Genomic DNA, 18,616 nt, shown 5'->3' with positions numbered 1-18,616 from the left:
AATAGTCTATTTTCTCTTCTCCCTTGATAACAACTCTCATAAAATTATTATTTTTATTTATATGACTTTAAATTAAGTTTTTAATAGTTATGTTGATAAGTCTTTTTGTTCTTTAAAGTTTATTCACAAGAAACAATTTCAAAATAAACACATCTGTGCTATGCTGTTGTATCAGTTTAAATGACAACCTATCACACAAGAATTTTAAGTTTGCTTTGACTTTTAAAAAACAGTACGGCAAATATTGCACTGAAATATTTACTATTATTTACCTGCTAGGCTTTAAACATTGTGGAAATTTTCTTATATTCTGCAATATCTGCTGAAGACCACTACAATTCTGGAAGTTTATATCAAAAGAGCAATTTAAAGTATGGATTTATTTCAGATTGCTATCAGCTACAAGTCACTCATATGACATTGTCTAAAATACAGCAGATGTTTCTGGTAGCTCACAGAAAAATGAATTTATACTAGAATAAATGCATGAAAGGGGTTACTAGAATAATGAGATGAGAGGCTAATAGGTCTTTGACTGTTTATGAGATATAACTGCAATCTATACATCTACAAATGATGGAAGGTAGCTATCCAAACTAAGAACAATCTTGACAGAACAAATGGATATAAACTGTCCATGAATACCTTCAGACTGCAATGGACAATGTCCATCCATCATATAGTGATGTTCTATACCAGCTTCACTGTCAGAGAAGTACAAGCAAAAAAAAGAGTAGCTACATTCAAGCCAATGTTTGATGTATCTTGAAAAGGATTACACACTGTGATTGTCTTCAAGAGCATGGAACTCACCCAGTGATCCAAAAGTAATATTAGTACTATATTTCTATATATTGATTTTAAGATTTAACTGAGATCCCTGAAGCACAGAAGAAGCATTTTCAGGAAGACTGCAAAAAGAGAAGAAAAAGGAGAAAGATCAGTTCCATTGAAAATGAAAGTGAATATCTGTATAAAACCACATGGGTGAAGTAATTATAAAAATAACCTCTCTCAAGCACCTGTCTGAAAGCTCAGCTCAATCTTCACTGTACCACGGGAACATCTGTGAACTAAAAAAATTGTCCAGCTAGAGAGACTGGAAGTTTTATTTGTATTTGCGTATGTATTTGTATTTGCACATGTATTTGTACATGAACATGTATATGTATATAATTGCAAGCAATACAATATGCTTGATATATCTTCATCAGAGAAGTAATTATCCACAATAAACTGTTGAAATTTAGGTTATCTGTAATATGTTGACCTTTGTTTCATATTAATACTCAAGTAGGTTAACACAATAAGAAATTAATTTTCTCAACAGAACTATTGTGTAAATAAATGAGAAAATAATGATACCCTTTAGGGATTCCAAAATTAAGGAAGTGCTTTTGAAGGAAGCTGATAAATATGGATAAAATTATTTATGTGTCCATATATATTCTGTCAGTTTGCAACTTTGTAGGGTAAAATTTCATACTTAGGAAAGAAATAGATGTTAGCTATACAAACCTTTATTTCCATAGGTGTTACAGATTATTACTGCCGCTAAACACTTGTAAAATACATATATATTTAAGGTTTTTGCATCTTTCTGCAATGTATCAATAGATTCCACATGATATTGTATTGGGAGTATTGTGGAAGATACTGTATTTGAGAAATCAGTGATCTCAGGGAAGCCACATCACCCATATTAGGCCTAATAACCCCTGTGTGAGCATGACTGACCACTGTATAGCCTTACCTATGTAACAATGCCAGAAAACATGCTGGGATGACCTGAACATACGCTGTTCCTGGGTCTACTTCCTGGATACGTGCAGCTGGATGTGCTCTGGTGGACAGAAAGAGACAACACTCCTATGTATCAAGACAAGAAAGACAATTATGTTTGTTACACTAAATAAAGGGCACCATGGTATGGGAGGCAGACCGAACCTCTCCGTGGTTGGGAATGCTGTGTAGCGTGCTTTGGCTGTCCACCGGGCATCTGTCCAAAGCTGCATGAAAGTGGGGTTCGCAACATCTGAAGGGGTGTAAGATTCACTCACTACCTGTGTTTCCCTTCTTATTTCTATCTTGTTATTAAAGAAATTTTACTATGCTGTTATGCCTTCTTTATTGAGATCTGGAAAGAAACCTGTACGCCCTTCAGGGCAAAGCAGGTAACTTTCATTTTTATAGAAATTGTTCCTACATTCATATAAACTATTTTCCTTTATACATTTGTATTTTTATTTCTTGCATGTGATATTTAATCAGATACTTAGAGTTCTTTTTTCTGTAATAAGTAAGTTACTATCACTCTGCTTTATACATATTATTCACTATTGTAATTGGAAACCTCACAGGAAATGAAGCATGAACTGCAGAACAAAAATGTATTGTGAAGGAAATAATACAAAGTTCCATGCCAGCTAGGTAGACCAAAGGCATAGTTGGTTTGGTTGGTTATTTCTCTTTCAGATGCTTGTCCTTCTTTTTTAAAATCTCTGCTTATTCTATGCTTGTGCTTCTGCTATATCCTTACATTTGTCCTTTCTTACAATTAATCTTCCTCAATTCTCTTTTATCATCTCAGAAGGTTTTTTTCTTACTCTTACTCTGTTCAACCAGATAAAATCAGCATCAATTATATGTGCATCAACTGATGCACATGAATGCATGCGTTTGATAACTCTATTTTACCATAAGAAGTCTGAGATTCTCCACTTTGTTATTTAAACAGCAAATTTCTCTTTTGCAGTATCAATGGAAAATGCTATTCTTATGGCCCAGTTTTGCACACATGCACCATCTTTTCCCCCGTTTATTACAAATATACAAATAGTTATCCTGAATACAAGAAGATGAAAATCCAGGTATCTAAATGTTTCTCACTTAAATCTAGGAAATCCTTCTCCATATCAAGGGAAAAAAAAGTGCTGTCAAATTGATGATTCACATGAATCATCTGTCTTCTGTACTGTGAGAGCAGTGCAAAAGGATGAACTAATTAGTCCTGCACCTCACTGTCTATTAGGAGCTGGACAGGTTAGGATCTGTGCTCTGAGGTATTGTTTTAGTGTCAGACTCAAGTGTAATGCTCTGTTTTTCCATGCTGCCTGACTGAATAGGACACAAATTAACTTCCAAGCCCATTAGACATCTCCTACCATGGTTATTGTTTACTATGTATAAGCACAGTATTCAGAATTATGGCAGCATTCTTTGTCTGAAATCTTCTCAGTTCAAAACTACACAAAACTATTTTCTTTAAAGCACTTGTTTAGCACAGTTCTTTGAATACAATAGTAAATTGAGATTCAAATATTGATGTAGGTTAACCATACTAAGTTATGCCACTATCAGTTTGTGGCATGAAAATATTCACCATAGAAACATGTAGCTTCTATATGCTCCTTTCTATTCACACTGTATACCCTCACTTTAGCAAGACCTTTGATGCAGTTTCCAATGGTCTCATCACCAGGTTGGTGAGATATGAGCTGGATAAGTGGATGGTGTGGAAAACTAGCTGGACTGCTAGACTCAAAGCGATGTGATCAGAGGTGCAAAGTCCAGCAGGTGACAAGTAACTAGCCCTTCAGGGATCAGTAATGGGATCAGTATTGTATATTATCTTCATTAACAACCTAGACAATGGGGCAGAGTGCATTCTCAGCAAGTTTGTGGACAACACCAAATTGGAAGGAGTGGTCAGTACACTGGAGGGCAGGGCTGCTATTCAGAAGGACCTGAATAGGCTGGAGAAATGGGCTGACAGCAACTTCATAAAGTTTAGCAAAAGTGAATGTTAAGTCCTGCACTTGGGGAGGGATAAATAACCCCATGCACCAGTACAGGCTGGGGGCCAACTGACTGGAAAGCAGCTCTGCAGAGAAGAACCTGATTGTCATGGTGGGCAGTAAGGTTACCATGAGCCAGCAGTGTGCCCTGGTGGCAAAGGTGGCCAACAACATCCTAGCTGCATTATGAAAAGTGTTACCAGCAGATTGAGGAGGTGATCCTTTCCCTTTCCTCAGCCCTTGTGAGGCCACATCTGGACTGCTGTGTCCCGGTCTGAGTTCCCCAGTACAAGAGAGACATGGGCATAACAGAGGAGGTCCAGCAAAAGACCATGAAGATAATTAAGGTATTGGAGTATCTGTCATATGAAAGTTAGCTGTGAGACCTGTGACTGTTAGGCCTGGAGAAGAAAAAGCTACAGGAAGATGTTATTGCTGTGTACAAGTTCCTGATCAGAAGATACAGAGAAGATGGAGCCAGACTCTTATCAAAAGTTCAATGAGAAACAATGGACACAGGCTGGAACATGGAAAATTCCAGTTAAATATGATGAAGAATATATTACTATAAGGGTAATCAAACACTGGAACATGTTGCTCAGAGTTTGTGGGATCTCTGTCCTTAGAGGTGTTTGAGACTGGACAGGACACAGCCGTGAGTAACCTGACCTGATTAGACCTATTTTGAGCAGGTTTGGTCTAGAGACCTCTAAAGGTCCTTTTTGATCTACAGTATTCTGTGACTAACATACTGCATTCTGCATTTCCAGAAATACATCCCCAGAGCTCTGAGTAGGGCCTGAGCTGAGGGGGACCACACCTGCCATGAACACCCCACTTATCAGAGCAGGGACCATGTGGCGCTGTCCCTCGCAGTGACACCCACCTCCCCAGGTTGAAATAGACTGGCACTGTCAGCCTAGGGACCTCAGCTGCATGGACAAAGACATGTAACACCAGAAAGGAGGGGTTGGTGTTAGGTGCTTTTCTTGTGTAACAATTTTAAAGATAGCAATAATGAGCTATTCTGTGTGAATTCAGAGTGCGAATATTAGTATTACTGTGATAGTACTAATGTTTGCTCTATTTTTTGGGAGGGTTATTAAGATTTTAACTAGGCTAACAAGATATTCTGGTTTCCAGGTAAAAGGAAAATTGACAATAACAAGATTTTAATGTGACAGTATAGTGTTCTGATTAGTTTCCTCTGTATTTCTTATCTAAGAGGAAATTAGGACTACAATGAATGCCTTATTTCTGTCTAACTTACAGTCATACAGTTTAATTTTAGTCACGTATACCCAGGAGAGTTCTTTATGAATGCTGAAACCATGTGCTGACCTGCTAGCAGCTCATTTGATCTGGTGGTGCTGATATCCCCAATTTCCGCACAAAAAATGGGAGTTGACTTTTAGAAGCCCCTTGGATTATCAGGTAATGAAGCAGTCCAATCACCTAATGGTTAATGGAAGCAGAATGATTCCCAAACTGAGTAAGTGAAAGAGTTTTGGAAGGTAACAGGAACTCTGTATGCAATAATACAGAAGCTACTATTGGAATACTAAATTCACTTCAAGAAAGAACACTGAAAAGTATTATAATAATGATCTGAGTTCTAGGAAGCTTGTGCATAAGAAGGTTATGAAACTTCTTAAAACATGACTTACTCATAGTTTAAAATTGAGCATATAAGAAAAAAAATTTTGCTAATAGGTGTTATTTCAAATTTTTAATTATTGGTTGGAAACAAAAGTGAAATAAAGCAGGCAATATAGATATAATGCATAACTTATTGTAGTGAAGATGATTAACCATTGGATGAGTCTATCTAGGGATACAATATGTTAAGGAATTCCCACTACATGAAGTCCTTCATAAGTCATCCAAGCCTGGATGACTTTATGAAAATTGCACAACAGCTCACATAGAAGTTGCAAGCTTGACACAGGGAATTTTCTGGAAGGGATTATTTGGTGTCTATCATGAATATGGTTGGGGAGGGCAATCAGAGTGGTCCCCATTCATCTTAAGATCTTTTAAATGTGAAGGTATGTTATTGATCTTAAGCATTCAAATTTTAATCAAATTATTAGATCAAATGTGACCTAAAAAAAAAAATTATTTCAATGTAAAATAGCATTCCATTTAAAAATAACAGAATGCTCATAGTTACATTTACATTGCCTAGTGTTCTCTTCCAAAAAGGTACCTTTGACATACTTTGCTGATAAACTAAAGACACTGTTTTGGTTTTTTTTTTCTTTTAATGAGATATCCCCAGACTGAATAGCTGCACATACAACATGAGACATATTGTAACTTGTGGCTGAAATCAGCGAAATGTACTCTTTTTATCCTGTGATATCTTAGGCTTTTTTACTCTCTTGATTGACTTCCCTACTGTCCTGGTTTCAGCAGGGATAGAGTTAATTTCCTTCCTAGTAGCTGGTACAGTGCTGTGGTTTGGATTTAGGGTGAGAACAAAGTTGATAACGCACCGATATTTTAGTAGTTGCTAGGTAATGCTTACACTAGTCAAGGACTTTTCAGCTTCCCATGCTCTACCGACTGAGAAGGCTGTAGGTGCACGGGGGGCTGGGAGGGGGCACAGCCAGGACAGCTGACCCCAACTGGCCAAAGGGACATTCCATACCATGTGACATCATGCTCAGTATATAAACTGGGGGAAGAAGAAGGAAGGGGGAGACATTTGGAGTGATGGCATTTGTCTTCCCAAGTAACCGTTACGCGTGAGGGAGCCCTGCTTTCCTGGAGATGGCTGAACATCTGCCTGCCGATGGGAAGTAGTGAATGAATCCCTTGTTTTGCTTTGCTTACATGCACAGCTTTTGCTTTACCTATTAAATTGTCTTTATCTCAACCCACGAGTTTTCTCACTTTTCCCTCTCCGATTCTCTCCCCCATCCCACTTTGGGGAGTGAGCAAGCGGCTGTGTGGTGCTCAGTTGCTGAACTGAGGTTAAACCTCAACACCTACTTGCTTGAAAATCACTTAAACCTTTCTAGGTTTTTTTTTATTTTAAAGATTTGGAAGGCTATCCTAGTAAATGTCTTATAGCCAGGTACTGCTTTTTGTTACAGTAAACATAGACAATAGGCATGAATTCTACAGGTATTCTGTAAATAAAATATAGCAAAATATAGTAGTCAAGACTATACAAATGTTGCATAGCAACATGTATTACTGAATTGTACCAGCAGTTAAAAAAACAGTAAAACCATATACAATGCTATCTACATTTATATCGTTCTTTTTGGAATAAAACAAGATGATGTGAATTCACGTTTTTACTAACTGTAGAGTAACAAGAGTATTTTTAAAAGTTAATAGAACCATTTATGGAATTAGTAAAAACTATCCTAGCATTTAATCTGTTGTGATATATTCCTCTGTGTGAAGAAATCCAAGTGTGCTTCCTTATTTTAAGTGATTCTGTTGAATCACAGAGCAGAAAACATCTTTTCTATTTTGACAAATATACTTAATTAGAAATGAATTATATTGCACTAACTATTCTGCCTTTTCTGAAAAGCCTTTTTTAAATACTGCTAATAGAGAAAGATTATGTCACATATTACCACAAACTGGACCATATCTGTCCTTGTCAGTTTATTTTATTAAATCCTGTGAAACTGAGGCAGTTTCAGATCACTGAGGAATCATTTCACAGTAATAAAAACAAATTGCATCAAAATATTATTTTTTTTTCCATTACACACAAGCTTTCATTTTCCAAAACAGTTCCACAGTAGTTCAGGTAGAATTTTTATCATTGTTGGGTGCATCATGCATTCTGTCTAACTTATTCATGGGAATGGTATAGCTAGTGTTTTGGTCAAGAGAAAAAAAACACTGAAAATCTTAAACAGTATAAAGACTACAAAGCTTAATTTTGGTAGAATGCTTTTAAGTGGTAGATTTATATCACAAGTACGCATTCAAACAAAAAAAGTGCAGTGGTAGAGAATAAAATTAATTGTATGACTATAGTTTTCTCTTTGCAATTCCTACTTATGTATCATTGGCAGACAATTTTCACATATCCTAAGACCAAGTACTCACAAATATTTATGGTAACTAGCTATATGGTATCTTGAAAATGCTGGATGAATTTAGATTGTTCTGTAAAATTTGCACTATCCTGTTTGGCTATTCATAAGGAAGCCAGAATGTAAACAAGCAAAGCAGGATTTTCAGAGTTCATTCTGCTCATCTCTTGAAAGATTTCTTATTATCAGAATTTCTTATTCTTGGATTTACCTTTGACTTTTTTTTTTAAAAAAAAACCAGAGAATTCATCATTTGTCCCAATGCATAAGTAATGAGTATTATTCAGGACAGTTTCAGTGGGACTAAAACATCACTTCATTGTGAGAATTCAATTAAAATGTTTCACTGTTTAAAAATTTACTTTAATGGTTTTTAGCTGTGACATAAATCAGCCATTTCTTTTAAAAAATCTAAACTCCATTGAATTTTTTTTGTTAAGTTCTGTTTATTTCCTCTCACCCTCTCTTTTAAGAAGTTCTAGTGCTTCTTCATTAAATACTCTGACAGAGGTCAAGAAAAGAAGTTTCTGAAGTGACCACACAGATGATTGTTCATTTTTATACTTCCAGGAAGGCAAGCAAACTAGTAAACTCCGAGGTTTCAATATTAATCCTAATGTGGTAAAAACAGGGATATTGAATCAGTCAACCCATAACATATCATGTCTTCATATATGTTAAAAAAATCTATATGTGCTGAGCCAGAAATTCCAGAAAGGCCTGCGGCTTTACACAAGTCACAAACTTTCTGAGGCATCTGTTACTAAATGTCAAGTTTTATCATTGCCCCCCAACAAACTAGATTTATAAAGGTTGTAATATGGAGCTTGATTTGTGAGCTGAGAGAGTACAGTGTAAGCACATAATTGAAACATTGAACACTGTTATCCAAAATTATGATCCTTATAATGATAGTGCATAAATTCTCCAGCTACTTACATTTTTACAGTAAAGCCCATTGTAGACCTGTTTGTTGCTTATTAGAATAATAACATAAATGTAGCTGGATCATATGCCGGTCCTTGGCATTTCACTACCAAACTCATCTGTGGGATCTAATCCAGAGGAAAACTTGAAGAGCACCTCCATTCACCAGAGAAATCCTATTTATGAAAACATACTCTTGTCCTCTTTTTAATTCTTACTCCCTTTATCTACAAGTAAAGCATTTGCTTGATATATAGATAACATGATTCAAGGCTTTCACTGCCTAACTGGATTTACTCCAAGGATTTTCCTGCATGAGTTTTTTCCCTCCTTTTTGATGCTGTTGACTGTAGGTTCTGGATTAAGTTTTTACTTTGGTTATATTTTTAGTTAGTAACCTTCAGCTATCTTCATCTTCACTCCTCAGTAAATCATTCTTCTGGTTAGGTTACCCAAGAGGATAAATGTTTCTTCTTTCTTTTCTTCCTTTTATTCAGACTGAAAGAACTCTACAGAGATCATCAATGTAGAGTATACATTATTCTTGATCTGTGAGATTTATTTTTTTATTATCGTACTGATGTATAACTTAAATCACATTATAAAATACCTTGTTTAATATCTTTTTATTTTTGTTTGCTTTATAGGGAAGTAAGTGACAAAACTGTTCTCTAAACAGAGGAATTACACTTCCCCTTATCTTTGTCTTTATATCTCTTTGATAGCTTTTAAATGGTAAAGAACACTCAGAATAAGTATATTTACCTGAAATATGGAAACATCTGACATCAAAGATCTAGAAATTATCAAGCCCACTGAACATCTTATGTGGATGAGAAAATGAGTTAAAATATAAATACTTTTAAATTATAGTAAGTTATCATGTTTCCAAACTTAAACAGAAAAAACTGTTACAAAGAAACACTTCTAACTCACTGGATGAAGAGAACTGGGAGAAATGGGGGGGAGTCTCTTTATTAAGACCATTCAGTTTTACAGATGCACAGCAGTTGTAAGCAGTTCTTTTAGCTCCTTCCACCCCTACCTGCCCCTCACTCCCACCCCATGCCTGTCTCACTTCTGGATGATTTTCTCTGCTTTTCTTGCTGTGCTTTTATTTTTAAAAATTTGTATCAGAAATTTCAGGCATTTTCTCCTTTTTCCTGCTAGTACGCCAGACTATTTCATAGTGTATGAGTAAGATCTCCAAACAAAATTCATGGTGTTCATCAGTCTGCTTCTTTGAAGCCTGCTTTTATTACATTTGGTTCCTTGCCCATTTTGAAGATCGAGATAGGGAAGTCCCTATATATTATATTACATGACCTTGAGAATGTCTTATACTCAGTTCCCCTCTTTCTCAAAATGACTTGCATTTGACAATCATAACGACACCTCACTGTAACATACACTGGCCTGTTGCCAGAGCTGGAGGGAAGGTACAATGCCTGTCAATTATGATTTCCTCTACATTTTGTTGATGAAGCAACTCTCCAAGCACTTTCTGAATAAATCCACTGAGATTATCTTTTTTAAATTCTCTGTTTATTCTTCAATTCATATTTCCCCTCTGTGTAAGTTTTCAATGTTATCCAGCTGGGCTGGCTTTTCTTTTTTTTATAATAATTTTCTGTTTTGTAGAACATTCCAGCTTCAAGCATCTCTCTTTTTTTTTCCCCCCATTTGCAAAGATGTGTGAAAAAACATGTGCTGCTTCTGTATTTTTTGCCAATACTTTAGAGGTAAAACCAGCCCCTCTACTCCACCACTAACCCAAGCTTTTACCTTGGCAATTATCCTTGATGTGGTTTTTTTAGAAATTTGAGTTTTTCCTTTTTTTCATTGTTGCAAGATTTAGGAAACAAGGTTCTTTTCTCCATTCACAGAAGCTTTGATTCCATAACAACAGTGTTCAGCTGAAAAAAGTCTCCCTTTTAAAAAGGATGTATCTATAAAAGATTGACAAAGTTCTGTTGCACATCCTATTTTGGAATATACGTAAGTAAAGAGTAACAGAGATATAATTCACCTTTAAATCTCTTGGAGTAATTAAGTAAACAGTCATAATGTTTTCAAATCTTGAAGAGGGTCTAGTAAAAAAAATAATTACAACAGAGAAGATAAAATTGATCATCAGTAAAATTTAGCTGTTAGAGGCTGTTGACACATTTGTCTCTTTCAAATCATTCTAGTTTGAAGAACAAATATTTAAGAATTTTTTTTTTTTATATTTATTTCTTCAGAACTTCTAGTATCCAGGAATTTTTTGAAATAGTGCTTATGTTCTGGTGGGCTGATGAAACAACTTGTTTTCAGTCAAATTCTATCTCTTATGGCTGATTTGATCTTAGCAGTGAATCATCAAATCTACTTTTCTGCATCGATACTGGAGCCTGGCTTTTTATGACACCTCTTGATAAATACAATTCCCTTTTCTATGTGGGACAGTTGTTATGATGTCTGAATGGATATGGGTTGTAAATTCTAGCTTACAATGCTAATATTCAGAAAAGGATGATTATGAACACTCATTGGCTCCAGAGATGTTGGGCTTGACAGCAGGACTTATGCAGCTAAAACCTACTTGTTTTAATTTACTTGAACAAGTAAATTAAAGCATTTTATTTTACATAATTTTACTCCAGGAAAAATGATTTCACTGAACAGCAAGGATAAAACATTGCTTTCTGAGGAATTATTGATTTTTCAGATATAAAGTGAATGAGTGATAGTTACTCTGAATCTACTAAGCTGCCCTAAGTAATTTGTGAAAGAACTGTATGACAATCATGCATATATATCTACATACACAGAGCTGGACTGAAATTATTAGAAAAACTTTCAATACCATCTACATTTTGTGTAAAAAATTTGTTATGGGGTGAAAAGTACCCAAAGGCACTGCTCAGGTAAGTGAAATGTTGACTACAGCTGCCCAGCTCAAAACTCTCCACTGGGAAAACAAACGAGGTACAGAAAACTATTATGGAGAGGCTTACCAAAAATCTTGGTATGCATCTATGTACAGGAAAGAAAAAAAGAAACACAAATGTATTCTTAACATATTTACATCCTTGTAACATGTTTGGGGTGGGAGGCCAGAAGGTAGTAGTAAACCTGGCAATAACAGCTAATTTGCCTTAGATTGTTCTAGGATGATGTGACCAACAAGGTCACTGTCAGCGTATGGCTACCATCTGAGTTGGAAAGCAAAAAATTATGAAAACAACAGCCCTTTGGTGGGAATAGATCTACAGACAACCAACATCTTGAAGAAGGCTGAGCCTGGGGTTGAGCTGCTGTGTGTGATGGCCAGGCCACCAGCTAAATCAGAGACATGTTGACCCATTGGAGTGAGTGTCCTTTTTCCCCAAATCTATGGTGTCTGCTTGTCACAGGTTGACCACAGTGTTTTGAGTGAGTTTGTATTCTGTGCAGAAAGTGTATGTGTTGTAGGACAGAGACCTTGGAATAGAAATCATAATCTACCCACTATACCCATGTTCCTTCATAAACAAATTTTAAATCTTATGCAACTGAGTGTTGTGATTCTGTCCTTGTGGCCACCTCACCCCTAAATTTCTCCATGGCACCTCTGTTCCATGAGTTTCTGGTCAAAAAAAAAAAGGAGTATCTGAGCAGAACAGTTTGCAATGATGCAGCACTGCAATACGGTATTGCCATTGCTGGTAACAGGAGGTACATTGCTGGTACATTCAGCTTTGTACTGAGTCTGCAAGGCCTCAGGGCTGAGGCTTGTCAGGCCTGCTCTGTCTGAATTTTTCCTGACCTGCCCGCTGGTTTGTTTTGCTTGGTTTAGCTGTGACAGCAATTTCCCTAATTGATCGGGTGCCTACGGCTAATTTGTTCTACTTTTAGAGCAGTACAACCATAGTTGTAATAAAAAATTATTATGCATAGAATGAGATATATACAGCCCTAACACAGTGACATAGTGTAGAGAAACACAGATATGGTAGGACAGCAGAGGCCTTGAGAAGTGAGAACACAGGACATGGTGCAAAGGAGCTCAGGCATGGGGTGATAAGAGACGGGGCACAGGCTTGGCACTGGAAACACCAGAACTATAAACAATTCACCCATGCTCAGTTAAAGAAATGCAGACCTGGAGCTGGACAAAATTGGTTTTAAGGGTAACAAAGAAAAAAAAATATATCTAATGTATGTAAAGGCACCATATGTAGTGAATTTGGATGTAACATGGAGCTGCAGACCAATGAAGAAAGAGTAAGAACATAAAAGTGTGTTAGCAAACATGTCAAAATGACCCCAACTGGAACCTTAGAGAGAGGAAGGGAGACCCATCAGAATGAACAGTGTAGTCCTCCCTATAAAGGACTCCAGAGGCTGACAACTCACTGTCAACCCCCTTGCCCCCAACACACACACATACCAGAATGAAACCACCAATCTCAGATCCCAGAGGAGCATCGAGAGGGTGAGCATAACACTGGGAACAGGGGCTGCATCTGAGAAGTGTGTGCACAGTGATTTTATCTGCATTCTTTCTTTTTTGGTAATAATTAGATCTAGACTAATAATGATTAGACTCTTAATATTTTATTTATACTAACAATGAATTCTTGGCTTTCCTTATATATAAAGTGCTCTTATGGTTTGGCCTTCAGCAAGATTTTGAGTGCAGCAAGTTTAAATATCCTCTAATGACTTTACATTACTTGATAACCATTGTGTCATCAAGTCATTTTAGCAGTAAAATGTGCATCTTACTATCACCAATTTTAAAGAATTTGTGTTGATATTTTATGTGGTTAGCGAAAAAAAAAAACATAAGTCTGTAAAAATAGTGTAATCAGTAATCACCTTCAAACAATGTTCAACAAGAAGTTTTCTTCTGACATCTACATAGACACTACTTGAAATCAGATAGTAAAAAGGAAAAAAAAAAAAAAAAACAGGTTGTTCAGTAGAACCAGTAAAACAAAGCAAGGTTAATGGAATTTGTTGATGCATTAAATTCATAAAGAGCGAGATTGGTAGTGACATTGAAATATGTAGAGCTTGGGTTTTTTAAAACTCTTCTGTATTCAGTGCAATTAAGATCAGTGTAGATATAAATATTATGTTAGATGCCGCAAGAGACAATGGATCCACAAATATTTTTTAAGAGAAATTTTGAGGAAAATATATTTGGAAAGGAAAATGCTTGGATTAAATTAAATATGTTATGGCCTTAGACAATTTTGGATACTTCAGTCTGCAATTTACTAAATGATAATAAAATAGTATTTTATTTTCATTGCATTAAAATACTTTATAAACAGAGGTATTTCTTTTATAGAAATATAAGAATATTGAAGAGTAGTTCACACTCTCCCTTTTATGTGTATTTTTTGACGTTGCAGAAAAAATTGGTTATTGTGAACCAAATGATGTCCTCTGTTTCACACAAAGAATCAAGAATTACTATGAATACTCCAGAAAGTAGAATTAAGTTCCACTGTATACGAATGAGCAGCACAAGCTGTAAAGATGATGAACCCAACTTCTCTAAAAATAATGGTTGCAATCTAGGTATGCAATTATTTACAAGATGTGATTTATGAAGAGATACTTAAAAAAAGGAGAAAAAGTTTCTCAGTTCTTATTAGTCTTCAGTAGGTTATAAGCACCACTTCCCTTAAACTTACTTCAGAAAAACAGAGAAAAGAACTTTAAAAAATAACAGTTGTTTATTTTTGATGTAAACAAAATCTTCTTAAAATTTTAAGAATATAAAATATTCTTAAAATTTTACAACTCACATTTCACTATGGTGCCTGATAGATTTATCAACCTTTTTCCTACACTCATAGAATGCTTATCTTAGTTAGCATGTGTTTTACTTTTCACTGAATAAGTAAACATGAGAAAAAGATTAGACTTGTTATATTTCAATGACCAAAAAAAAAACCAAACCATACCACCATATCCATATATGATATCAATATATAGATTAAAGGGGATGAAAATTGTAACAGAAATTTAAAAAACAATAAATATGTACAGTCCAAATAGTAATTTATCTGATTTTCTTATTTTCACACAGATATGTTAATCTTCACGTCCAGGGTGAATAGGAGAAGAAATTATAGGCTTAAGTGCAGCAATGGAGATTTTGATTGGACATTAGGAAAACTGGCATAGTTAGCCCATGTATATTATGAGTCTCCAAAACTGAAGGCCTTTGAGAGCAGCCTAAAAATACACTTGACAGGCATGAAAAAGTAAGTCTGATCATGCTATGAAGCAGAAGCGGACACTTTACAGTTCTTTTCCAGCTGAACTGTATAATGCTATGTCATTTACCTTTGATCTGCCCTATGCTGGTCTGGGAATGCCAGTTTCATGGGACAGCTGCAGATCAGTCCATGAGAAATGCTGGGTTTCTTTGTTTGCTTGCTATTTAACTTTAGCCTTTTTTTGGGGATAAACCCAAATTTTAGAACGCTTCCCATTAAGTTCAAACCCTATTATTGAGTGAGATTTAGTGCAGAGCTTATGTCTGACACCTTCTAGGGCAGTGTCATCCCACAGTCTCATTACTTTTAGGCTTCAGAAACGCTTCAGAAACACTTCAGAAATGTTCCCAAGCCCACAGTTGCCTTGACATTGTTTTCTCAGCAGTTACACAGCAAAGAGAGCTCTTATTTCTATTTAAGAACTTCAGGGACAGTGTGACAGGAAATCAAGAAGTTTATGATTAACAAAAGGTCATCTTAGCCACAAAAAAAGACAATGCAAAACAAATCAACAACAGCAAACCTTTGGTATTAGAGAAGCAGTCTGCAGAGTTATATTCTTTTAAAAAATGGCAAAATACAGGACAATGGCACTCCAAGTATAAGTTTATCCTGCTCTTTGTTCTGTGAGTTAATGATTGCCTTAGGTCTAGAAGCCCATTCTACAGTCTTGATTCTGGTAGTGATGCATGTGTCACTGAACTGCTACTTTGCTAAGAAAAGTATCTTTTTTTGTTTTTTTTTTAAAGGCTGTCATTCTTAATTTGTCAGAAATAATCAAGTTTTCAAGGTTCTTTTTTCTAAAATCCAGTGTCACGGAGGCTCACGGAATCAAATTAGGCAGGTGATAAATTAAAAAATAAACTTTATTTTAACTATTTTTTTTTAAGAGAGAACTAACTAGAAATGAGGCATCAATACTCTGACAACGTCAGTAAACCACAGGTTCAGGATGGTGTAGAAGAGATTAATACTGCAGAGCTGACTTTAGAAATGAGGATCCAAAATGTACACAGTCACTCACCTGTGACATGAGGGCTCTCAACCTCAAGCAGTTTCCTTGGGCGGTGTCCCGACCCAAGGGGAGAGTCCCCGACTGCAGACCCGCTGCTCTGAGGAGGACCGACTCAACTTGCCCTCTGGCAGGGCTCCATTTATACCCTAGTCAAATCTGATCTGTGGTCAATTCTGATTGGCTGAGGGCCTTGACTTTCTTACCCCTCACCCGAGGTGTATACATGACGATACTCACTGCCTACTCACTGCTCCAAGGTGTATACATGATGGTCAGCATTTGCCACTTTAAAGGCACGAAAGTAAGGGCACGTAAAGCAAGGATGCAGCAGTTTTAATGCCCCCAGTCTTTGTCAGGGTGAGTGCACCTGCCACATCCAGCAATAAAGATTACAGAATTGATCAAAGTAAACACCAACAGTACTGTAGAGAGACTTTTTTTTTCCAGATGTAAGGTGCCAGTGTAGTTGTTCAGATGTAGGGGTCATTTTGTTCTTTTGTTGTTGTTTATTTGTATACTTCTTGGCATTAATGTTTGCTTTGACATTTGAACAGTTCTGCCACATAACATTTTGATAGATATGCTAAAATGAAGACTACAAAGTGAAATCTCTGAAAAATCCACACAAAAACAATTAGTTACGCTGAAGGCTTCACTGTGCTCCACTTCACTCAAATAAATTGAAAGACTTATATAGATTATGTAGTTCCCAGACTTCACAAGAGAGACGAAGAAGAGTGCAGAGGCTAAACCTTGATGCATGAAGTTCATACAGTTTGCAGGTATGCTACTATCCTGATCCGTATCTCTTTTCACAGAGATAAGATTTGTAAGCTGATGATTTTATTTCTGTATATATAGATACATGTAGACAGAGAGATGTATGAGTTGTGCTTTTCTAAGAAAACAGTAATATACCATCTTTTTAAGACCGATGATGAATGCTAATATCATGCCTAATTATAGCAATGTGCAACCTGAATCAAGATGGCATTTGTATACTTGGCTGTTTAATTTATCCAATTAGTCTTACATATGTATTTTTATCTCGGGGGCATTAATGGAAATGTGTAAATAAATATAAGCAATGCTTAAATACAGTCTCCCATTCTAGAATACTACTGTGAATTCGAAATGTTTAGCTCTACTAAATAAGATATATAGCACATTGTCCTGGTTTTGGCAGGGATAGAGTTAATTTCCTTCCTAATAGCTGGTACAGGGCTGTCTTCCGGATTCAGGAGGAGAACAAAGTTGATAACACACCAATGTTTTAGTTGTTGCTAAGTAGTGCTTACACTAGTCAAGGACTTTTCAGCTTCCCATGCTCTACTGACTGAGAAGGCTGGCGGTGCACAAGAAGCTGGGGGGGGGCACAGCCAAACTGGCCAAAGGGACATTCCACACCATGTGACGTCATGCTCAGTACATAAACTGGGGAAAGCTGGCGGGGGGTGGCCACTGCTCGGGGACTGGCTGGGCATCGGTCAGCGGGTGGTGAGCGATTGTACTGTGCATCACTTGCTTTGTGTATTATTATTACATTATTATTATTATTATTAATATTATTATTATTTTATTTCAATTATTAAACTCTTTTTATCTCAACCCATGAGTTTTTCTCACTTCTACTCTTCCAATTCTCTCCCCCATCCCGCCTGGGATCGGGGAGGGAAGGAGTGAGCGAGCGGCTATGTGGTACTCAGTTGCCGACTGAGGTTAATCCACAACGCACATGCAGTGAATATTAGGGACAGAATACTGTTAAAAGCCTGTATCAAAGAATGCAGTGGCAAAAATGGTTTCTTCTTTAGTTTTGGCTTCTGGTGGTGGGATAAGGGCAGATACCGTTCTGATCCTGCACAGGAAAACAGAGAATGAATTGTAAGGGATAGAGTGAAAAGCCTGATGGATGGGTTTTCCACCATTATGGGATTTCCATCAGTCATCATGAGCAGGGTGTTCAGAAACCAATAAGGAAATCTGCTTCACTAGAAGCAGTTATTGTGTTAGAGGATTGTACGACATGAAGGGTTATCCAGCTTGTGGTCTGCAGAGATGTCAACCGTGGGTTCACAGGATTCCATAATACACAAGGACATGGAGGCTTTATCCTCTAAAAGGGACTCAACCATCCCAAAAGTGGGAGAACAAACTGAACTGACCCCAGAAGTGGGTCCATAGGGGGACCAGTAAAATAACAGACAGTGTTGCTTCAAAGATGACCAAAGTCAGGGAGTTTGGAATCAGCCAGGTGTACCCTGCGAGGGTCCAAGATCTCGTAGAAAGTTTGTGCACAGAGTTCAGCCTGTTTAAGAAAAGGAAAGTACGTGCATCACGGGAAGTTCTCAGGGAGAGAAGCTCCATTTTGGATAAAACTTAAGTCCTTTTTATATAATAGAGACATAAGAGGGCATAGAACATCACGACTTGTGATGTGGCTGGAAAAATCACGACTAGTGGCTGGAAAGCTGCCTGGCGGAAAAGGACCTGGGGGTGTTGGTCGACAGCCGGCTGAACATGAGCCGGCAGTGTGCCCAGGCG

This window comes from Pygoscelis adeliae, unplaced genomic scaffold, assembly GCF_000699105.1.
Source record: "Pygoscelis adeliae isolate BGI_AS28 unplaced genomic scaffold, ASM69910v1 Scaffold37, whole genome shotgun sequence".
Classification (NCBI taxonomy): Eukaryota; Metazoa; Chordata; class Aves; order Sphenisciformes; family Spheniscidae; genus Pygoscelis; species Pygoscelis adeliae.
Note: the sequence above shows the minus strand (reverse complement) of the source record.